The 25,111-nt window shown below is 41.3% G+C and overlaps 1 non-coding gene across 1 annotated transcript; it reads left to right on the forward strand.

Annotated features, from left to right (window-relative positions):
- Positions 1-16,483: 16,483 nt before the first annotated feature.
- On the forward strand, positions 16,484-16,590 carry LOC123628939. Its single transcript, XR_006731818.1, has one exon. It is a non-coding gene; the product is annotated as a U6 spliceosomal RNA (small nuclear RNA).
- The last annotated feature ends 8,521 nt before the right edge of the window (positions 16,591-25,111 follow it).

Below are 25,111 nucleotides of genomic sequence, written 5' to 3' on the forward strand. Positions count from 1 at the left end.
AGCACTTTGGGAGGCCAAGGCAGGAGAATCTCTTGACACCAGGAGTTGGAGACCAGCCTGGGCAACATCACGAGACCCTGTCTCTACAAAACTTAGCTGGTGAACACCTGTAGTTCCAGCTACTCAGGAGGCTGAGGCATGAGCATTGCTTGAGCCCAGGAGTTTGAGGTTGCAGTGAGCTATGATCATGCTGCTGCATTGTAGTCCAGGCAACAGAGTGAGACCCTGTTTCAAAATATATATATATTTTCAGATATGCAATAGTTAACACAATTTTCCTCACAAATATACTTTCTTAGGAAGCTACTTGAGGATGTTCTGCAGCAAAACAAGGGGGCAAGCCAAGACAAAGGAAGATGTGGGATCCACAAGACAGTGGATCTACCCCAGGAGAACAGTGATAGGAAACACCAGGTTGGAGTAGGGGAATGGTAGGCTCTGGGAGAGAGGACTCCAAGAATATTTTTTTGAAAGAGTATATATGTGAACTGAACATATAGATGATGTGATTGGGAGTTTGAAGAAGTTGGATATGATGATGGTAAATAATACAAAAAATAAGGAAAAGCAATTAGAAATACTGAGAAAAAAAGAACTGTGCAAGAAAGCTATGGTCAAAATAAGAAGCAAAGTAAAATATATCATAATTTCACCAACTGATAGTAAGAAAAGAGAATCCATTGGGACCTTGATGCTAGGAAAGTTCTCTTTTCAAATGTCTCAGGGGTCATCAAATTAGACTTATAAAACGGAAACATAATCCTAACATTCCTCTTCTTGACCTGGCATTTGAAAATAGTGCAGCTTCGGTGCCAAAACAGACGAATGATCAACGGAACTGAATCAAGCCTCAAAGAGAAGCAGATACAGTGGGGTTAGATCCTCCTTCTGCCTTGTTGGTAGAGCCCTGGTTATATTCTGGCACCCACTCTTTTCTCTGTGTGCTTCAGGAAGAAATCCTCATATGAACTATGGTGTCCAGTGACCTAGTTATGGCCATGAGAAGTATAGGCAAGTCTACCAGGGACTTCTGGGAAGCCCTTTGCTCCACCTGGACAGAGTTAGGTCTAAAGGTGACATCGAATAGTGGCAGTAGCTCAACCGTAAGCCCCCATGGATCTCAAGCAACTTGTGATCAAAGAGACAGAAAAAGTAGTTATTGGGGGGAGGGAGGTTAACCACAGAGAAGGTTCTCATAAAGAGACCAGCCTGGGCAACATGTTGTCAACATTTTCTTGGCCTATCTTGTGCATGTATGCTAAAAATCATATTATCACACTCTACAAACTATAGAAAACTTGCTTTAAGATATCCAAGCATGCTATGAAATGACACCAGTGAGTCAACCTATGCACAAAACATGGAGACATAGGTTTTGTTGTTGGATGGGACCCACCTCTCTTCCCCTTATGTGCGGAATGAGTTAACTCAGTGGCCCTGGCTGTTCCTGAGGTGAGTCTTGATCATACAATGTTATCACTTATTGGGACATCCAGTCAATGGAATATTACAGTTTATTTATCCACTCACCTACTGAAGTACTTGGTTGCTTCCAAGTTTTGGCAGTTATGAATAAAACTTCTATAAACATCATGTGCAGGTTTTTGTGTGGACATAAGTTTTCAACTCCTTTTGGTAAGTACTAAGAAGCATAATTGCTGGGTGTATGATAAGAGTATGTTTAGTTTTATAAGAAACCCCCGAACTGTCTTCCAGAGTGGCTATACCATTTTGCATTCCCACCAGGAATGAATGAGAGTTCCTGTTTCTCTTCATCCTCACCAGCATTTGGTGTTGTCAGTATTCTGGATTTTGGCCATTCTAGTCGGTATGTAGTAGAATCTCATTGTTTTAATTTGCATTTCCCTGATAACATATGATGTGGAGTATCTTCTCATATTTTTTTGTCATCTGTATATCTTCTTTAGGGATGATTTTTGGCCCATTTTTAATCAGGTTGTTTGTTTTGTTATTGTTGAGTTTTAAGAGTTCTTTGTGTATTTTGGATAAAAGTCCTTTATCAGATATGTCTTTTGCAAATATTTTCTCCCAGTCAGTGGCTTGTCTTTTCATTCTCTTGACAGTGTCATTCACAGAGCAGACATTTTTTTTTTATTTTAGTGAAGTCAAGTTTATCAATTCTTTCTTTCATGGACCATGCATTTGGTGTCATATCTAAAAAGTCATCACCAAACGCATAGTCATCTAGATTTTCTCCTATGTTATCTTCTAGTATTTTATACTTTTGTGTTTTACATTTAGGTTCATAATCCATTTTGAGTTAGTTTTTGTGAAGGGCATAAGATCTGTGTCTAGATTTATTTTTCTGCATGTGGATGTCCAGTTGTCCAGCACCGTTTGCTGAAAGACTATTTTTCTCCATTGTATTGCCTTTGATCCTTTGTAAAAGATCAGTTGACTATATTCACGAAGGTCTATTTCTGGGCTCTCTATTCTGTTCCATTGATCTATCTGTCTGTTCTTTTGCCAATACCACACTGTCTTGATTACTGTAGCTTCATAGTAAGGCTTGAAATTTGGTAGTGTCAGTCTTCCAATTTTGTTTTTCTCCTTCAATATTGTGTTGGCCATTCTGGATCTTTCCCCTGTCCAAATATGCTTTAGAATCAGTTTGATGATATCCACAAAATAACTTTCTGGGATTTTGGTTGGGATTACATTGAATCTATATGTCAAGTTGGGAAGAACTGACATCTTGACAATATTGAGTCTTCCTATCCATGGACATGGAATTTCTATTTATTTAGTTTTTCTTTGATTTATTTTGTCAGAGTTTTGTAGTTTTCCTCATATAGCCCTTGTACATATTTTGTTAGAATTATGTCTAAATAAATCTATTTCATTTTGGGGAGTGCTAATGTAAATAATATTGCATTTTTAATTTCAAATTCCACTTGTTCATTGCTGGTATATGGGAAAGTGATTGACTGTTGTATATTGACTTTGTATTCTGCCAGCTTGCTATAATCACTTATTAATACCAGAAGCTTTTTGTCAATTCTTTCAGATTTTCTATATAGATGATCGTGTTATCTATGAACAAAAATAGCTTTATTTCTTCCTTCCCAGTCAGTAACCCTTTTATTTTCTCTTCTTGTCTTATTGCATTAGCTAGGACTTCCAGTATGGTTTTGAAAAGCTGTAGTGGGAGGACATCCTTGCCTTCCTCCTGATCTTAGTGGGAAAGCTTCTAGTTTCTCACCATTAAGTACGATGTTGGCTGTAGGGTTTTGTAGATATTCTTTATTAAGTTGAGGACATTGCCCTCTATTCCTAGTTTAATGAAAGCCTTTAATCATGAATGGGTGCTGAATTTTATCAAATGCTTATTCTGAATCTATTGATATAATTGTGTGATTTTTTTCTTGTGTAGACTGTAATGTGATGGGTTACATTAATTGATTTTTTTTTTTTTTTTTGAGACAGAGTCTCGCTTTGTTGCCCGGGCTAGAGTGAGTACCGTGGCATCAGCCTAGCTCACAGCAACCTCAAACTCCTGGGCTTAATTAAGCAATCCTACTGCCTCAGCCTCCCGGGTAGCTGGGACTACAGGCATGTGCCACCATGCCCGGCTAATTTTTTCTATATATATTTTAGTTGGCCAGATAATTTCTTTCTATTTTTAGTAGAGACGGGGTCTCACTCTTGCTCAGGCTGGGATTTTTGAATGTTGAAACAGCCTTGTATACCTGGGATAAATCTTGGTCATATTGTATATTTCTTTTTATACATTGTTGGATTCGATTTGCTAATATTGTGTTGAGTGTTTTTGCATCAATGTTCATGAGAGATATTGGTCTGTAGTTTTCTTGGAATGTCTTTTTCTGGTTTTCGTATTAAGGTGATGCTGGCCTTATAAAATGAGTTAGAAAGTATTCTCTCAGCTTCTGTCTTCTGTAAGAGATTATAGAGAATTGGCACACAGTCATGCATTGCTTATCAACAGGGATATGTTGTCAGAAATGCATTGTCAGGAGAGTTTGTCATAGTGCGTATTTACACAAACCTAGATGGTATAGCCTACTGTACACCTAGGCTATATGGTATAGTTTATTGCTCCTATGCTACAAACCTGTACAGCCTGTTACTGTACTGAATACTGTAAGCAATTGTAACACAATGGTATTTGTGGGTTTTTTTGTTTTTTTTTTTTTTTGAGACAGAGTCTAACTCTGTTGCCTGGGCTAGAGTGCCGTGGCGTCAGCCTAGCTCACAGCAACCTCAAACTCCTGGGCTTAAGCGATCCTACTGCCTCAGCCTCCTGAGTAGCTGGGACTACAGGCATGCGCCACCATGCCCGGCTAATTTTTTCTATATATATTTTTAGCTGTCCAAATAATTTCTTTCTATTTTTAGTAGAGATGGGGTCTCGCTCTTGCTCAGGCTGGCCTCGAACTCCTGACCTCAAGCGATCCACCCGCCTCAGCCTCCCAGAGTGCTAGGATTACAGGCGTGAGCCACTGTGCCTGGCCACAATGGTATTTGTGTATCTAAACATATCTAAGCATAGAAAAGGTATAGTAAAAATACAATATTATAATCACCATCGTATATGCAGTCCATCATTGACTGAAAGGTCATTATACAGCACATAACTGTAATTTCTTCCTTAAGTGTTTGGTAGAATTCAACAATGAACTCATCTGGGCCTGGTGCTTTCTGTTTTGGAAGGTAAATTATTGATTTCATTTCTTTAAAACATATAGGACTATTCAGATTGTTTATTTATTCTTGTGTGAGTTTTAGAAGATTGTATCTTTAAAGGAAAGGGTCCATTTCATGTAAGTTATCAAATTTGTGGGCATAGAGTTGTTTATAGTATTCCTTCATTGGCCTTTTAATGTCCATGGGATCTGTAGTAATGTCCCCTCTTCCATTTCTGATATTAGTAATTTGTGTTCTTTTTTCTTAACTAGCTAGAGCCATATAAGTTTTGTTTATCTTTTCAGAGAATCAGCTTTTGATTTCATTGATTTTCTCTATTCATTTCCTCTTTTCATTTACATGGACTTCTGCTATAAGTTTTATTATTTATTTTCTTCTGCTTACTTTGGATTTAACTTGTTCTTCTTTTTCTAGTTCCCTAGGTGGAAGTTTAGATTATTCATTTTAGATCTTTCTTCTTTTCTAATATGTGTGTCCAATGCTATAACTTTCCCTCTAAGCATTGCTTTCACTGCATCCCACAAATTTTGGTAAGCTGTGTTTTCATTTTCATTTAGTTCAAAATATTTTTAAATTTCTCTTGAGATTTATTGACCCATGTGTTATTCAGAAGCATGTTGTTTAATCGTCAGGTATTTGGGGATCTTCCAGTTATCTTTCTGTTATTGATTTCTAGTTTAATTCCACTGTGGTCTGAGAGAAGACATTGTATGATTCTGTTCTTTTAGATTTGTTAAGGTGTGCTTTATGGCCCAGAATGTGGTCTATCTTGGTGAATCTTCCATATAGGCTTAAGAAGAATGTATGTTCTGCTATTATTGGATGAAGTATTAATAGTCTATCGATGTCAATTATATCCATTTGATTGATGGTGTTGTTGAGTTCAACTATGTCATTCCTGATTTTCTGCCTGCTGGATCTGTCCATTTCTGATAGAGGGTGTTGACATTTCCAATTATGATAATGGTTTCATTTAGCTTTTCTTGTAGTTTTATCGGTCATTGCCTCACACATTTTAACACTCTGTTATTAGGTGATTATGCATTAAGGATTATTATCTCTTCCAAAGAACTGACTTCTTTATCATTATGTAATGCCCTTCTTTATCCCCGATAATTCTCCTTTGCTTTGAAGTCTACTCTGCCTGAAATTAATATAGCTACTCCTGCCTTCTTTTCATTAGTGTTAGCATAGTATATCTTTCTCCATCCATTTATTTTTAATCTATATGTGTCTTTATATTTAAAGTGAGTTTCTTATAGACAACACATAGTTGGGTCATGTTTTTTGACCCTCTCTGACAATCCCTTTTAATTGGTGTGTTTAGACTATTCATGTTTAAAGTGATTATTGTTATAGTTGGATTAATACCCACCATATTTGGTACTGTTTTCTATTTTTTGCCTTTGCTCCTATTTTTGTTTTCCACTCTTTTTCTGTCTTTTGTGGTTTTAATTGAACATTTTATATGATTCTATTTTCTGTCCTTTCTTAGCATATCAGTTATACTTTTTTTTCATTTTTTAAGCAGTTGCCCTGGAGTTTGCTATACATTCATTACATGTTAATTTTACATTTACAACTAATCCAAGGCCACTTTCAAATGGCACTGTACCACTTCACAGGTAGTGTGGGTATCTTATAATAACAAAATAATACTAATTCCTCCCTCTCATGCCTTGTATCATTGCTGTCATTTATTCTACCTATATATAAGGATACATAAGCACATATATGTGATTATATATAAGCATACATAATCAAATACATTATTGTGTTATAATTATTATTTCTAAGAAACTTTTTTTTATTTCAGCATATTATGGGGGTACAAATGTTTAGGTTACGTATATTGCCCTCGCCCCCTAACAAACTTTTTTATCTGTTAGATCAATTAATAATAAGAAAAATAATAGTTTTTAATTTTACTTTCACTTATTCTTTCTTTGATGCTCTTCCTTTCTTTATGTAGATCTGAGTTTCCAACCTATGTCACTTTCCTTCTCTCTAAAGAACTTCTTTTAACATTTCCTGCAATGCAGGTCTATTGGCAACCAATTCCCTCATTGTTGTTCGTCTGAGAAAGTATTTCTCCTTCACTCTTGGAGAATAATTTCATGGGGTACAGAATTCTACGTTGGTGGAATTTTTCTCTCAAAACTTTAAATATTTCACTCTACTGTCTTGCTTGCATTACTTGTGAGAAGTCAGATGTAATGGTTCCAAAATGGTTCATTTTTCCGTCCCCCTGCCAGAAGAACAAGGAAACGTTTCTACGATATTTACTGTGAGAACCTGGTCGAGCTCCTGGCGATAAAACTCACCAAAGCATGGCGCCCTCCCTATGACTGTCTCCCCCTACCCCGGGAGGTTTTTAAGTCCTAGTTATGTCCATACCCAGCCTTCAGCAATTTGCCGATTAAAGTTCAGGTTCCCTTGCCCCAGCAGCGGTTCCCATGAAGGGTTCTGCCCCAGGAGGTTGGGATTCTCTGTCTACCTGCCTGTCTTTCCAATGTCAAGAGCAGTGGTTCGGGCTAAAAAGAGTTGTTGATTTTTTCAGTTTGTTCAGCTCCTCTTCATTTGTTAGGATGGAGTGGCAACTCTGAAGCCCCTTACATGTGGAAGCAGACATGAGGAATGGATTTGAGGCCAAATAGGCCAAACTCTCTGCTGTAGAAGATGAGGAGATGAGCACGTTCATCCTTGCCATCTCCCCTCCTTCCCAGCCCTTGCTCCTCTGGATTTTCTGTTTATATCATTACCTTATATCTTCTAGTGGTTTTATTTATACCTTTTAAATAATAATTCAAATCTTTTTTTTTTTTTTTTTGAGACAGAGTCTTGCTCTGTCACCCTGGGTAGAGTGCAGTGGCATCACTGTAGCTCACAGCAACCTCAAACTCCTGGGCTCAAGGGATCCTCTTGCCTCGGCTTCCCAGAGTGCTAGGACTACAGGTGTGAGCCGCCGCACCCGCCTAATTCAAATCTTGACTGATCAACATTAGGGAACATTGGGCAATCTATTGATAAGATTGATTTTTCTTGAAAGATAAGGAAATCAGCTCATTTAAACTTTCTCCCACTTCCTCTCCCCCATCTCTGATTTTATTCTTTGAATTATTATTTCTGTACCCTCACAGTTTCAGACTTTTATGTTCCATTTTAGACTAACAGCTCTACAGATGCTTGACTTTCTCACATCTACTCGGAGTTACTGCTCGCCACCATTCTTTGCACTGCTGTTGCTCCATGCGTCTGGGTTTGCTAGACTTTGTCATCAAGCATCTTGGCACAGGTTCCAGAGCGTTCCCTTTCACATAATCACTTATTTCTAAAATGGAAATGATTACAAGTGAACAAGTTACTGAAGACACCCCCTCAGCCTACCTATACCCTATGGACCTCCCATCCAAGTAAAGGGTCACTGGATTGTCTCTCAGAAGTGCCAGTTAATTGAACAATTGTCTGAACTCTTCAGAGAACTGTCTGCTCTCAGCAACCTCCTTCGGTTTGGTGAATAGCTGTAAATTAATGGAAAAAGCAATAATAGTGTCTGACAAAGGAAAACTCAAAGAACATTAAATGGTATTGAAAAAGAATAATTTTATGTCAATGAGGAGACCACTTTACCATAAATAGATAACTATAATGAACCTTTATGAACTGAGTGGCATTTCATTAGAGGAGAGAAAGCATAATTTGCTGGAAACATGTGAAGAAGAAATGTGCAGAAATCAGAAATATAACAATCTTATTCTTGGGGCAAAACCAAGAGAAGGAAACAAGCTGGCTAAAACTCTAATCTGTGACTGTGGCTTTCTAATGATGTATCAAACTGTGTACACTACAGAGAATACATGTTGTTTAGTGCCAATGAGAAATTTACAAAAAGTGATAATATATTAAGCTGCAAAGGAAGTCAGAATCAATTACTGAAATGTCTGCAGAGCCCACCCGGCCCACCGTGCCTGGAGCAGCAGCTGTCCCCACTGCCCCCGCTGCCCTCGCTGCACTGCCCTGCTCTACACCCTGGCTCTGCCTCCGTTCTAGGCACCTATCACTGATTCGAATGGTACAGGTTCTAGAGGTGTGTTCGCTTTTGTCTCCTCCACTAAAAGGCGGGTGCCACAGGAGCAGGGGGCTGCAAAGTGCCTGGCCCATCGTCAGCACTCAGATGCCAGTTGACTGAACAGATAAATTCTCCAGACAGACTTGCACCTCTACCACCTTTGTTGTCAGCGTTAAGAAGGAAATAGCATCTTTGTCGCATTTCTTCACTGTTCTAGCTCCAGAGTCTAGAATGACAGGCAGTGGGAGGGTTGCAAGTTTAGACAGGGTGACAGGGAAGCTCACTTTGTAGAAATGCACAGGAAAGGTGATGAATAGAAAACGCGAGCGGTGAGTTAGGACAGGGCCAGCCCGTGGCTCTAGGGTCAAGGTGAACGAGAGAAGGAAGCTGGACAGAGTTTCTGGGTTGTGGTCTGGCCTCGGCTTTCCTGACAGTTCCCTTCTGGGGAAGCCAGTGGGCAAGGTCACGAGCGACTCCTGGGAAACAGGGGTTCCCAGTCACGCATCTAACAGGGCTGGGATGGGGACCAGAAACCGCACATATCTGTCTCTTATGCCACACTTTTCTGATCCAGACTGGCTGCCCTCAAGCCCGGGACCTGCAGGCAGGCGAATCCACCACCTGGGGTCTGCTTCACTTCTCTCCCTGCTGGAGCTGCTGTCCCTGCAGCCCTTGTCTTCCTCACGCTTGTCTGCCCCAGCAACTCCCCAAGAGTGTGTGGGAGATACATTTTTTAGAACTTGCATGTCCGACAATGTTTCTATTCTGTCTATTATTGATGCCATTGATAATTTGGCTGCATATAGAATTCTAGGTTGGAAACTATTTTACTCCAGCATTTGGAAGGAATTGCTCCTTGTCCCAGGTGTTGCCGCTGTATTTGTGTGCATGTGCGTGCGTGTATGTGTATATATATAAATTATCCATATATTATGATGTTTTGACATCTTTTAAAAACCTCGGCTGGGCGCGGTGGCTCACACCTGTAATCCTAGCACTCTGGGAGGCCAAGGCGGGAGGATCGCTCAAGGTCAGGAGTTCGAGACCAGCCTGAGCAAGAGCAAGACCCCTTCTCTACTAAAAAAATAGAAAGAAATTATCTGGCCAACTAAAAATACATATAGAAAAAATTAGCCTGGCATGGTGGCACATGCGTGTAGTCCCAGCTACTCGGGAGGCTGAGGCAGGAGGATTGCTTAAGCCCAGGAGTTTGAGGTTGCTGTGAGCTGAATTGATGCCATGGCACTCTAGCCTGGGCAACAGAGTGAGACTCTGTCTCAAAAAAAAAAAAAAAAACCTCAAAAAACAAAAACAAGAAAACCTTTCTGGCTGGAGAGAGACTGCCCCTCCCAGGGCTAGCCAATCCTTACGTAGTGGCAGCCTCAGCCAGGAGCGAGCCTTTGCTATGCAAACTAACCCGTCCAGAGCCTCCTTGTCTACCTGGCACACACCCCGGGAGGCAACATTCCTCTGCCTTAACCATCCCAGAGGCAGGTGCCAGACAACTAGGGAACACCCCAGAGCCCTAAACTTCCTGAAATCATTCAACCTAGCCAGTCCTGAATGTTCACCGCCCCTGCCTTGCCTTGCCCATGGAAACCCCGACAAAGCCTAATCCTCCTCTGGCCTCTGCCTTCCGCCTGTGGCCCTGTGTGGCGCGCCTCACCTCCCATCTCTGGGCCCCATGGGGATGATACACTTGGATTTTTCCTGAGCCTCTCCTGAGGCTCTCCTCTCGTGGCAGCACTTGACTATCTCGTTAAAAAAATACAAAATGGCCACGCTGATTCCTGCCTCTCTAGTAAACCCCCTCTGGAAGCTTATCCACTCTTCCCTTTGTCCTCAGTGCTCTCAAATGTCATGATGATGGACCTTGGAGAGGTTCTCTTTTCATCCACATGCGGGGCATGTTGTGGGCCTTTCCCGTCTGGGAGAGTGATGGGAAGCTCTGGGCACGGTCAGTGGGGCTCTGCCCCCTGGACTCCGTGGGGGTCAGCCTCCTTCATTCCCCAGAGAAGACGCTGAGGGCAGGGACCTGGCTGCAGACTTCTGGGGGCTGAGTGGAGGAGGGGTCTCTGCACAACATTCACAGCATCACCCTCTTCCTGAGAGAACTTCACTCATGTCCCACAGTCCACTGAGCCCTTGTTTTGCCCTCTCCAGAGAATAAAGTCCAGGATGGAGGAGGCACAGTTGCCCAGTGGCACAGGGCAGGGAGGTTTGCCTGGGACTGAGGGGTTTCAGAGGACATGTGACTGGCGGTGCTAGAAGCAGTCCTAGCCCCTGGCACTCTAAGTGCTTATTAATTGGCTGTCACCCAGTGCCCCTTGCACCCCAGCTCCAGTTCCCGGGCCCTCAGCTCTCTGTCTGCCAGCTTGCCACCTGGCTTTCTGGGAGGTGTTGCCTGGCTCCCGAAGCCTTGTTGCTGGGGTCTCATCTCCTGCCCGCCCCTCTCGCGCAGATTTATGCCATTCTTCTCCAAAACATTGCTTCACTTCGGCTTTCCCGGGGTGCAGAGTTAGATGCAGATGTTCAATCTGCCATTTCTACCTGGAAGTAACCTCTCTGTGCATTTTGCCACCTCTCTGTTGTGTGCCAAGTGTACACATAAGCAAGGGGCTACTTCTGGGCTCTCCATCCAGTCTACCCCTGCCCCTAAACCATGTACTAACTGCCATAACTCTAAAATTAAGCTCCATATCTGGGGAAGCAAGTCCTCCCCTTGTTTGTTGCCTCCTATTCTTGGAGCTATGCATTTCCATATAGAGTTTAGAATCAGCTTGTTATGTTATGATTTTGATAGGCATCACACAGAATCTGTAAATCAATCTGGGGGAAATTGACATCTTTACAATATTGAGTCTTCCAATCCATAGACATGTAATATATCTCAATTATTTGGGTCTTCCTTTTTTTTTTTTTTTTGAGACAGAATCTCACTCTGTTGCCCGGGCCAGAGTGCCGTGGCATCAGCCTAGCTCACAGCAACCTCAAACTCTTGGGCTCAAGCGATCCTCCTGCCTCAGCCTCCCGAGTAGCTGGGACTACAGGCATGTGCCACCACATCCAGCTAATTTTTCTATTTTTAGTAGAGACAGGGTCTCACTCTTGCTCAGGCTGGTCTCGAACTCCTGAGCTCAAGCAATCCTCCCGCCTCAGCCTCCCAGAGTGCTAGGATTACAGGCGTGAGCCACCACACCCAGCATGGAGGGAAGATTTTGGTTATTAAATACTAATAAAAATATTTTATGATTATATGACTACTTAGGGTCTCTGATTTTTCTGGAGTCAATATTGGTGATTTCTTTTGCTAGGAATTTGTTCATTTCAACTGCATTTTCAAATGTATTGGCATAAAGTTATTCACAATATCCATTATTTTAAAATCTTTACTGCATCTGTGATTATATGCCCATTTCCATTCATAATATGGTTTATATGTGCCTTTTTTGTTTGCTTGTTTCTCTTGATGAGGTCTTTAAATGTCATTAGTCCTGTGCTAGGGAAGCTTCTGCCTCTGACAGGCGGCACTGCTTTGCCCCCTGCTCTATGGAGACATCTGTATGAAGTTTTTCCTTTTGTCATCAATCATGTCACCATCCTCCCGGCAACAGTATAGACTGGTATCTGAAGTGGGAATGACACAGAGATCCCATCCACAAATAGATAAACTGTATTTCAAACTTAAGGAAAAGCGCATTTTCTCCAAACTTAAGCAGAACTTTGTCATGATAAAAAACCAGACTTTTTTTGCACTGTATTTCTGATTGGAGATCACGAGCATGCTGCTCGTTATTTCTTATTAAGGTTCCCGTATTTGGTGTTTCTTGGAGATGTATCTGGGACAACATGACCCAGGTTTAACCCACATGACTCAAAGATGTGGCAGATGTTTAGCCCTTGGGAAGCTAACCTGCTTTGCACCTTTTAATAGGTGCAAAAACTCATCTGAACACTCCTCTTCCTCTAAAGTCTGTCCCTGAGAACTGCACCTTCAGCCAGCTTTCTCTTTTGATGGCTGCCTCACTGCACTTGGACATATGCTCATCATCTCCTTGGCTGAGATTGCCACTTTCACTATTTATCCGTCTTCCCCAAGGTCACTGGCCTCAGAATAGCTGCCATCAGAGCAGAGCCCTGGCCTGGGCAGTCCCAGAGGTGCATTGTGAGTGTCCTCAGGTCTCTCACTCTCCTTCCCAGGAGAGCTGCTACTGACGGGGGAGTTGAACCTCGGTGGCAGTGATCAAACTAGCTTGTGAGCTCTCATCTGTCAAAGTCTGGTGGCCACGTGAAGTTTCTGGTCCTCTGGTCTGTTTTGATTAGTTCCTCTGATTTTTTTTTTTTTTTGAGACAGAGTCTCACTCTGTTGCCCAGGCTAGAGTGCCGTGGCATCAACCCAGCTCACAGCAACCTCAAACTCCTGGGCTCAAGCAATCCTCCTACCTCAGCCTCCCGAGTAGCTGGGACTACAGGCATGCGCCACCATGCCCAGCTAATTTTTTTTTCTGTATTTATTTTTTAGTTGTCCATATAGTTTCTTTCTATTTTTAGTAGAGACTGGGTCTCGCTCTTGCTCAGAGCTGGTCTCAAACTCCTGACCTCGAGTGATCCTCCTGCCTCGGCCTCCCAGAGTGCTAGGATTACAGGCGTGAGCCACCACGCCCGGCCGAGTTCCTCTGATCTTTTAGGGTGAGTGACCAAAAGTCCTGTTTCTGTGAATCTTGGCTATGTTCCAGTATACAAAACTGACAAGACCCTTTAGGACATTTGTCTTACAATTTAGAAACTGGAAGCCTGGGTGAGGTGTCCTTTCTGCCAGATTGAAGTCTTAGAAAATCTGTTTGTAACACCATCAGGCGTGTTCTCTGTACTTTGAGTCGGAGACCAGAATAACTACGCCTGCGGGCCAGTGCTTTCTGCCTGGGCCAGAGCCAGCTGAGCAGCCCTTCTCCGTGGACCCAGGGGTCTGTTTGCAGTTCAGGTGTAGCTATAGCTGGAGACCTGGCTCTGCCTGTTTTCTGTGGCCTTATGGCTGTGCACACTACTGAGTCACCAGCAACAGGGACCGGGCTGTTTTGCATGTCTGTGTTCTCTAGGGAAAATACGTGCAAGTAGCTGGAGAAGCGGAACAGGATCTCGCAGGAGAGCCTCCCCTAGAAGAATGGACTCCTGGGGAAGAGTCTGGCTCTGGGGGCAGTCCAGGGCATCTGAGTCTCGTACTGGGAGGGAAGCAATGAGTCATGACAACTCCGCCTGCCCGGAGCCCCTATGAGCCTGACCTCTACCGAGCTCCTCAAGGCTGGTCCTGACTGTCTTTCTTTCCTCCCCTCTGAAGAACCAGAGGAACCCCAGGAAAACACATAAATGGGACTAAGGCTGCAGGATAGCGGGAGAAGCTGCAGGTGCCAGCATGAGGGTTAAACCTCAGCACTGAGTCCCAGCTTGCCCTCTGTCCGCTCCAATAAAAACCACGCTTCCACCTGTCAGTCTTCACCCAGGGCTTCCCAAGTTGATGAACTCTGTACCCAGGAGACACCATGAAACTGTACCCATAGAAGACCCCCAGGCTGGGCACAGTCACAGGGGAGGGACTTACGGCCTTAAGGAGGCACCCTTGACAGTCCAGCATTCCGGGGTGTTCAGTAAGATTCTTCTGCTAGGTGAGGGAAAGGCTTCTTTTTCTTTGTGTGTGTATATATACATCGGTGTGACTGTAACAATACTAAAGGAGAGGAGTTTCCTTTGCTAGACGCCTTCGCCTACTTCTAGAGGAATGAACAAATGAGGATGCTGAAGCTCTCACAGCTGATGCAACTCTTATTTTGATTGATTTCAAAGACTCCCAGGAGTAAAACATTTTAAAATGTAAGCCCCAAACTCTGATGCTATAAAAGTGCTGGCACCTTAAGAGAAATTCTCAAAGTTAGCGTTTCTCCAAACTGTCTCCACACAGTTGAGGAGGAGGCAGCTACCCCAGCAGGGTGCCAGAGGCCTCGGCCACCCCACACCCTGTACCGGGGTGTGGTAGTACCGGGGCTGGTGGACCTCATCATGTAGCTTGACTTCTCTGACCTCTGGGAGAAGGAACTATAAGACACTGTGCCACTCCCTGCTTGGTTGAGGATAAGTGGGCTAGGGGAGGCTGCAACCAGGCTTCAAGGTCATTAGGATAGTCCTGGGATGGAAAGAACTGGGGACACCAAGGATCTGGTCAGGGAAGGCCAGCTGCTGCAGGGACAGTGACCCAGCAGCCCCACAGAGGGAGACGGGCACACTGAGCCCTGGGTGAGCTGACGGGCCACAGCATAGGCCACACCCAAAGAGCTGGTCCTGGGACAAGGAGCTCTCCTAAGCAAGAAACTGTAGAGGAAGTTTCTGAGGCAGTTAGTTGTACGTGAATCAGAAAGAGATTGTGCTACACTACCAACAGCTACATTCCAATCAACCAGAGCAGAAGAAAGACTGCCTTATCTTTCTATTCCCTCCAGAGAGAGTTATGTTACAAAATCATTGTCATATGAAGATGTGGTCAAAGATTATGCAGCAAAAGCGTAGGGAAAAAAGATAATACAGATAGATCAATTCCAAATATAATAACAGCAACAATAATAACATTTTGCTGGCTTTTGTTATATTTGTCAGGTTTTTAAAATTTATAATTTGCTGTGATTTCTTGACTTTTTCTAAGTAAATACACATTTAATTTGCAACTAATTTTGAATTATTTTTTCTTAAAGAGGGACATGACATTGTATAAACTACAGTCTCTATACAATGTGGATCCACCCTCTTATATACATGGTAACCTGTTTAGATATTTTAAATAAATTAAAGAAATTGATCTTCTGGGAACAAAATCATCATTTTTTTTCCTGTGCACAAAGGTAATTTCTAAATACTCAAGTGGGAAAAGAGAAAAATTAATCAATCAAATCATAGAAGTTTTGATTTTACACTCTAATAAGTAAAATTAAAATATAAATAACCATATAAAACTAATTAGGCTATTAGCAAAAATCTAAACAGTAGTCCTGTTTCCTAAATATACCCTGTCTATAAAAATGTTTTTGGATGAGAGGAAATGGAAAACTGGATGTTTTCCTTCCATTGCTGCAATTCCTGGTTGCTAACTCACAGGATAAGAAACAAGGAAACATATATCACTATCAGGCAATATAGCATTACTGAAGAGTTATGAAGAAGCTTCAGGAATCCCTACTGTGTTAAATATGGTTCCCAATATTTAAAGGGCTTTAACAACATAGGAGAGACAAATGGGGAAGTGGCCTGTGACCTTGATGGGACTGGGAAAGCAAAGAGGAAGTCCCCTGATCCCTAGGGTTCATCCAGCCTCTTCTGCCTACACTAGGACACTGGACAGGTGCCAACAGTTGGCAAGACTCCACAAGTCTCCATCAGTCTTGGAATTCCATGGACATGTAAGCCAGGATCTGGTGGCTTTGGATTGCAAAGGCCCTGGTCATCGCATTCATCTCCAAATTATAGCCCCTCCTCATTTTTGTGATTAAAATTTTTGGAGCCAGGTGCAATGATGCATGTCTGTAGTCCCAACTTCTTGGTAGGCTGAGGCAGGAGAATCGCTTGAGCCCAAGAGTTTTAGGCCATTCTGGGCAACATAGTGAGACTTTGTCTCTTAAAAAAAATGTGGATCCCACTTATCAAGTTGTGGCAGTAGTTGTACTTCACTTGGTAAAATAAAGCCAAGAAGTGCTCACTTTGGCAGCACATATACCAAAATTGGAATAAAACAGAGAAGATTAGCATGAGCCCTGTGCAAGGATGACATGCAAATTTATGAAGTGTTCCATATTTTTATATCAACGTAGGTACACAAGAAATGTGAAAAAGGAAGAAAACATGACACCCCCAAAGGAACACAATAAATTTCCAGTAACAGATCCCAAAGAAAAGGATATTTTTTAAATGCCTGAAAAAGAATTCAAAATAATGATCTTAAAGAAATTCAGCAAGATATAAGAGAATACAAACAATTCAATTAAATCAGGAAAGTAATTCATGATCTCAATGAGAAATTCAACAGGAGATAGATACAAAAAACAACCAAACAGAAATCTTGGAGCTGAATAATTCAATGAATAAAATAAAAAATACAGTTGAGAGCTTCACTGACAGACTAGATCAAGCAGAAGAAAAAATTTCTGAACTTGAAGACAGGTTTTTTTAAATTACCAAGTCAGAGGGCAAAAAGAAATAACACTAAAAAAGAATGAAGAACGCCTATGGGAGTTATGGGGCACCATTAAGCAAACAAACATTTCCATTTTAGGACTGCTAGAGAAAGAAGAAATGGAAAAATGACTGGAAAACGTATTTAACCAAATAATAACTGAAAACTCCCCAAATCTTGGTAGAGATATGGACATCCAGACCCAGGGATCTCAAAAGTTTCCAGTAAGAGTCAACTCAAAAAGAATCCTCTCCCAGCCACACTATAACTAAACTGTCAAAAGTCAAAGACAGAGAGAATCCTAAAAGCTGCAAGAGAAAAATGTCAAGTCACATATAAGAGAATTTCTATTAGACTATCAGCAAATTTCTCAGCAGAAGCCTTGCAGGCCAAAAGAGAATGAGATGACATATTCAGAGAGCAAAAAAAAAAAAAAAACAAAACAAAAACAAAAAAACCCCCTGTCACCCAAGAATACTACATTGGCAAAGCCATCCTTCAGAAATGAAGGAGAAATAAAGACCATTCCAGATAAACAAAAACTGAGGGAATTCATCAGCATAAACCAGCCTTAAAAGAAATGCTTAAAGGAGTGCTACAATAGGAAACTAAAGGATGGTAATTAATATCCTGAAAATATATGGAAGTATAAAACTCACCAGTATAGATAAATCCATAACCATACTCAGAATACCCCAGTGCCTTAATGTGCTATGTAAATCCTTCGATCCTCTAGCATGAAGGTTTAAAGTCAAAAAGGTCAGAAACATCAATAGTTACAATTAGTGCCTCAGAAACATATGAAAGATAAAGATATAAATTAAGGCAACCAAAATAAAAATTGTGCAGGAGATGGAAAAAAGTCCAGAGTATTTTTATGCAACCAAGAAGTGAAGTCATTATCAGCTTAAAATAGTCTATTATAACTACAAGGCTCTTTATGTTAGCCTCATGGTAACCACACACAAAAAGAGAGAAATTACAGTAGATACACAAATGAGAAAGAAAAAGGAAACAAAGCATAGCATTACAGAAAACCACCAAACCACACAGGTCAACAACAAGAGAGAAAGAATGCAACAAATGATCTACAAAATAACTAGAAAACAATTAACAAAATAGCCAGGAGTAAGTCCTTATCAGTAATAACCTTGAGTGTAAATGGATTAAATTCTCCATTAAAAGAGAGAGAGAGTGGCAGAATGGATAGAAAAGCAAGGCCTAAGTATGTGTTGTTTAGAAGAGATGCATCTCACTGTTCAAGATGAACACAGACTGCAAATGAAGAGATGCGAAAAATTATTCCATGCGAACTGGCACCAAAAGTGAGCAGGAATAGCTATACTCATATCAGATGAAATAGACTTTAAGTCAAAAACTGTAAAAAAAAGAGACAAAGCGGTAATTATATAGTGACAAATGGATTGTTTCAGCAAGAAGATATAACAATTATAAATATATATGCATCCAACACTGGAGTACCCAAGCAGATAAAACAAAGATTATTAGATCTATAGGGAGAGATAGACTTCAATACAATAATAGTAGTGGACTCCAATACCTCACTTTCAATAATGGAAAGATCATCTAGACAGAAAATCAACAAAAGAACATTGCACTTAAACTGCACCATAGACCAAATGGACCTAATAGACATTTATAGAACATTCCATCCAACAGCAGAATACACATTCCTCTCATCAGCACATAGAACATTCTCTGGGATAGATCATATATTAGGCCACAAAACAACACAATTCTTAATAACCAATGGGTCAGTGAAGATATTAAAAGGGAAATTTAAAAGTTCCTTGAGACAAATGAGAATGGAAACACATTATACCCAAACCTATGGAACACAGCAAAAGTAGTTCTAAGAGGGAAGTTCATACCAATGTGCGCCTACATCAAAAAAGAAGAAGGATTTGCAATAAACACCCTAACCATGCATCTCACGAACTAGAAAAGCAAGAACAAGCTAAGCCCAAAATTGGTAGAAGGAAGGAAATCATAGAACTCAGAGCAGAAATAAACAAAATATAGCCTAAAAAAATTTGAAAGATCAACAAAACAAACAGTTGGCTTTTTGAAAAGATAATACAAAATTGACGGCCAGGCGCGGTGGCTCATGCTTGTAATCCTAGCACTCTGGGAGCCTGAGGCGGGTGGATCGCTCGAGGTCAGGAGTTTGAGACCAGCCTGAGCAAGAGCGAGACCCTGTCTCTACTAAAAATAGAAAGAAATTATCTGGCCAACTAAAAATATATATAGAAAAATTAGCCGGGCATGGTGGTGCATGCCTGTAGTCCCAGCTACTCAGGAGGCTGAGGCAGGAGGATCACTTGAGCCCAGGAGTTTGAGGTTGCTGTGAGCTAGGCTGACGCCACGGCACTCACTCCAACCCGGGCAACACAGCGAGACTCTGTCTCAAAAAAAAAAAAAAAAACAAAATTGACAAACCTTTAGCTAGACTAAGAAAGAAAAAAAGAGAAAAGTTCCAAATAAATAAAATCAGAGATTAAAAAGGAGACATCAGGCCGGGCGCAGTGGCTCATGCCTATAATCCTACTACTCTGGGAGGCCAAGGCAGGAGGATCATTTGAAATCAGGAGTTCGAGACCAGCCTGAGCAAGAGCAAGACCCCGTCTCTACTAAAAACAGAAAGAAATTATCTGGACAACTAAAAATATATATAGAAAATATTAGCCGGGCATATGTGGCACATGCCTATAGTCCCAGCTACTGGGAGGCTGAGGCAGGAGGATTGCTTAAGCCCAGGAGGTTGAGGTTGCTGTGAGCTAGGCTGACGCCATGGCACTCTAGACCAGGCAACAGAGGGAGATTCTGTCTCAAAAAAAAAAAAAGGAGACATCACAACTGACATCACAGAAATACAAAGCATCATAAGACACTATTATGAACAACTATATGCCAGTGAATTTGAGAACATGGAAGAAATGGATAAATTCCTGGACACATACAACCTACAAAGATTAAATTATGAAGAAATAGAAAATCTGAACAGACCAGTAGTGAGTGAGGAAATTGAATCAGTAATAAAAATCTTCCATCAAGAAAAAGCCTAGGTCCTGATGGCTTCACTGCTGACTTTTACCAAACATTTGAAGAACAATTTCTACTAATTCTCCTTAAACCACTCCAGAAAATTTAAGAGGAAGGAATACTTCCAAACCCATTTTACAAGGCCAGCATTACCATGATTCCTAAACCAGACAAGGACACAATAAAAAAAGAAAACTATAGGCCAATATCCCTAACGAACACAGATGCAAAAATTCTCAATGAGATACTAGGAAACCAACTTCAACAACACATTAAAAACATCATCCATGCCTGACAAAGACGGTCAAGGAAAAAAACAACAACAACAACAACAAAAAAAAAACAAATAAATAAATAAGTAAAATAAAAATAAAAACATCATCCACTATGATCAAGTAGGAATCATCTCAAGGATGTAAGGATAGTTCAACATACACAAATCAATAAATGTTATACATCACATTAACAAAAAGAATGCAACCTCCTGAGAAAACTTAAAAAAAAAGAAAAAAGAAACAAAATCGAAATGATCATTTTAATAGACACAGAAAAAGCATTTGACAAAATTCAACATCCCTTCATGATAAAAACTCTCAACAAATTAGATATAGAAGGTATGTACCTCAACAAAATGAAGGCCATTTATGACAAATGTACAGCTAACATCATACTGCATAGGGAAAAACTGAAGGCTTTTCCTCTAAGCTCAGGAACAAGGCAAGGATGCCCACTTTTACAGCTTCTATTCAGAATAATACTGGAAGTACTAGCCAGAGCAATTAGGCAAGAGAAAGAAACAAAAGGCATCCAAATAGGAAAGGAGGAAGTCCAATTGTCCCTGTTTGCAGATGACATGATCTTATATAGACAGAACCCTAAAGAATTCACCCAAAAACTGTTAGAACTCAATAATAACAAACAAATTCAGTACAGTCATAGGATACAAAATCAATATACAAAAATTAGTGGTGTTTCTATACATTTATAGTAAACTATCTGAAAAAGAAATCAAGAAAACAATTCCCAACCTGGGCACAGTGGCCCATGCCTATAGTCCCAGCTACTTGGGAGGCTGAGGCAGGAGGATCGCTTGAGCCCAGGAGTTCAAAGCTGGCCCAGGCAACATAGTAAGACTCTATCTCTAAAAAACAAAAAGAAGAAAAAGAAAACAGTTCCATTTATAATCACTACAAAAAATAAGATACGTAGGAATAAACTTAACCAAGAAGGAGAAAAAAATCTCTATACTGAAAACTGTAAAACATTTATGAAAGAAATTGAAGAAGACACAAACAAATGGAAAGATATCCCATGTTCATGAATTGGAAGAATTAATATTATTAAAATGGCCCAACTACCCAAAGAGATCTTCAGATTTAATGCAATCTCCATCAAAATATCAATGACATTCTTTTTTTTTTTTTTTTTTTTGAGACAGAGTCTCGCTATGTTGCCCGGGCTAGAGTGCCGTGGCGTCAGCCTAGCTCACAGCAACCTCAAACTCCTGGGCTCAAGCAATCCTCCTGCCTCAGCCTCCCAAGTAGCTGGGACTACAGGCATGCACCACCATGCCTGGCTAATTTTTTTCTATATATATTTTTAGCTGTTCATATAATTTCTTTCTATTTTTAGTAGAGACGGGGTCTTGCTCTTGCTCAGGCTGGTCTCAAACTCCTGAGTTCAAACAATCCACCCACTTTGGCCTCCCAGAGTGCTAGGATCACAGGCGTGACCCACTGCACCCCGCTTACATTCTTTACAGAAATAGAAAAACAAATCGTAAAATTCATAGGGAACCACAAAAGACCTGAATAGCCAAGGCCATCCTGAGCAAAAAGAACAAAGCTGGAGGCATCGCACTACTTGACTTCAAAACATACTACAAGGCTATAGTAACCAAAACAGCATGGTGTTGGAATAAAAACAGGCACATAGGCGGAGCACAGTGGCTCATGCCTGTAATCCTAACACTGTAGGAGGCCAAGGCAGGAGGATCACTTGAGCTCAGGAGTTCGAGACCAGCCTGAGCAAGAGCGAGACCCTGTCTCTACTAAAAACAGAAAAAATTAGCCAGGCATGGTGGTGCGCACCTGTAGTCCCAGCTACTCAGGAGGCTGAGGCAAGAGAATTGCTTGAGCCCAGGAGTTTGAGGTTGCTGTGAACTATGATGACACCACCGCACTCTAGCCTGGGCAACAGAGTAAGACTCTGTCTCAAAGAGAGAGAGAGACAGACAGACAGACGGACAGACATAGACCAATGGAACAGAATAGAGCGCACAGAAATAAATTCATGAATCTACAGCCAACTGATTTTTGACAAAGGTGCCAAGAACACACATTGGGTAAAAGACAGTCTCTTCAATAAATGATGCTGGGAAAACTGATATCCACATGCAGAAGAATGAACCTAGACCACTGTCTCTCACCATATAGAAAAATCAACTCAAAATGGATTAAAGACTTAAATATAAAACCCGAAACTATGAAACTACTGGAAGAAAACATAAGGGAAATGTTTTATGGCATTGGAATAGGCAAGGATTTTTTAAATAAACCTCAAAAGCACAGACAACAATAGCAAAAATAGACAAATAGAATTAAAAACCGAAAAGTATAAACACAATTGTCCCTCATAGAACTCAAATTAAATCCAGAAAATCACTGTAGTATAAACATTGTTTTGTGCTATACCTGACTTTTAAAATTTTACCTTAAAACCTAAAGTCTTAAAGTTTTAAATAATATTACTGTCTGAACATCTTTTACTCTGACTGTATATGTGCATATTTATTAATACATAAATACACAGAAATGCTTTAAAAGCTTCCGTATAATAGAGTGGAGAGGCCTGGGTGTGCAGAATCAAAAGGTCCTTTAAGTGATCAATACCACATATTCTACCTAGAGCCAGAGGTTTTCTTTTCACCCTACTAGGAAATCACAGTTCCCCGAATTCTGTTCACGGAGGTGCTTTTTTGCTACCCCTCGGCATGGTTAATTCACAGCTGCTGCCAATTACGAGAAAACAAGCAATCAAACAAAACAGGAGCAAAGGCTCTTCCTCCATGGAGGAGCGAATATTCCTACTGGTTATCACGTTACTTTCTCCTGTGGGTTGTTATCAAATATTGGGACTTTGGTTACACTGTCAAGGCCATGGGCATTTCTTGTTCTAGGGCACCTGTGCTCTTATCTTAAGCAACTGACCAGTCTCTGGCAACTCTCTTTGATACTGGCCTTCTCCAAGATCAGTCCTCAAATTAATAACAGTGCTGCCAAGCGTCCTCACACCACCATCTTGGGGGGACGGCTGCTTGGGAGCATCAGGGTCTGCCCCTTCGCCTGGCCTGGGTAACCCGCTGTATGGTGCGTGGAAATAAAGGGAGGATGTCGGGAATAATGAGGCACGGTCAGAACGCTTCACAGTTATTAAAAACAACTCAAAGGGATTATAAAAGCAACCCTGTAAATGTATTAAAATGTCATTAATTTAGATACGTTTTGGTAAAAAGGAATGAAGTACTGATACATGCTACAATTTAGATAAGTCTCAAAAACATTATGCTCTGTAGCCGGACATGGTGGCGCCTGTAGTCCCAGCTACTTGGGAGGCTGAGGCAGGAGCATCGCTTGAGCTGGGGAGTCGGAGGTTGCAGTGTACTATGCCACTGCACAGCCTGGGCAACAGAGTGGGACCCCATCTCACAAACAAAACAAAACAAAAATAAAATATGCTCAGTGAAAGAAGTCAAATACAAAAAGCCACATATTGTATGATTTGTTTTATATGAAATAATCCAGAATCAGTAAATTCATAGATTACAGAAAGCAGACTGGGGTTGTCAGGGGCCAGGGGGAGTGAGGAATGGGAGTGACTGCTTAATAGATACATGGTTTATGTTTGGGATGATGAAAATATTCTGGAACTAGATAGTGCTGATGGTCGTACAACATTGCAAATGTACTAAATGCCACTGAATTGTACACTTTAAGATGGTAATTTTATGTCATGTGAATTTCACTTCAATTCAAAAACACAGTATGTTTTGGTAATTGCATAATTTCTTGGGATGAATTTTAAAATGTTTATATTTTTATGCAAGAGCTAGCACAAGCACTCTCAGCACAATGCCTTTTTGTTTTTTTGAGATAGGGTTTCACTCTATCACCTAGGCTGGAATGCAGTGGCGTCATCATAGCTCACAGCAACCTCAAACTCCTGGGCTCAAGTGATCCTCATGCCTCAGCCTCCTGAGTAGCTGGGACTACAGGCGTGTACCATGACATTCGGTTAACTTTTTTATTTTTTGTATATGTGAGGTCTTATTATGTTGCCCAGGCTGGTCTTGAACTCCTGGCTTCAAGCAATCCTCCCGCCTCAGCCTCCCAAAGTGCTGGGATCACAGGTGTGAGCCACTGCATCCAGCCAACTTTTTACCTTCTGAAAGATTGTATTCTGAGGTTTAAAATCTCCTTGTCTGTTAATAGCTTTGGTGACCCACAAAATGGAGATTGTCAGGCTCAAGGTAGCTGGAAAAAAATGGTCCAGCAGGACAGTGTCATGGTGTACAGCCTAGCCACTGCATCCACACCAAGGCTTACCAAGTTGTGACAATGTGGATATCCATACTTGGAAAGTGGCAGTGCCACAGTCATAGACCCACGCTTTCCCTCCCCTATCAGAGAGCCCAGTGCCAACCGTGCAAGAGCATCTTCCTATTCCTTGGGTTTTCCCTTAAATGTGAAGATGGACAGAACACCTCTCACTTGATGAGGCCACAATTGCTCCCACTCTGCACATTCTTTTGCAATATTACTTGACACTCTTCCCAACAAGGGGCGGAGTATATTCCTCCTTCTCTGGAATCAGAGCTGGCTCTGTGAGTTGTTATGACTAATAGAATGTGGCAGAATTGACACTGGGTGACTTCCAGGCCCAGGCCATAAGAAGTTTCACTGTTTCTGTACTTGCCCCCTTGGAAGCCAGCACCACGGAAAGAAGTTTGGGCTGCCCTGCTTGAGAGGCCACATGGAGAGCGAGGCCCTGGAGGGGGAGACTCCATGTGGAAGAGAATAATACAG

This window comes from Lemur catta, chromosome X (assembly GCF_020740605.2).
Source record: "Lemur catta isolate mLemCat1 chromosome X, mLemCat1.pri, whole genome shotgun sequence".
Taxonomy (NCBI): Eukaryota; Metazoa; Chordata; class Mammalia; order Primates; family Lemuridae; genus Lemur; species Lemur catta.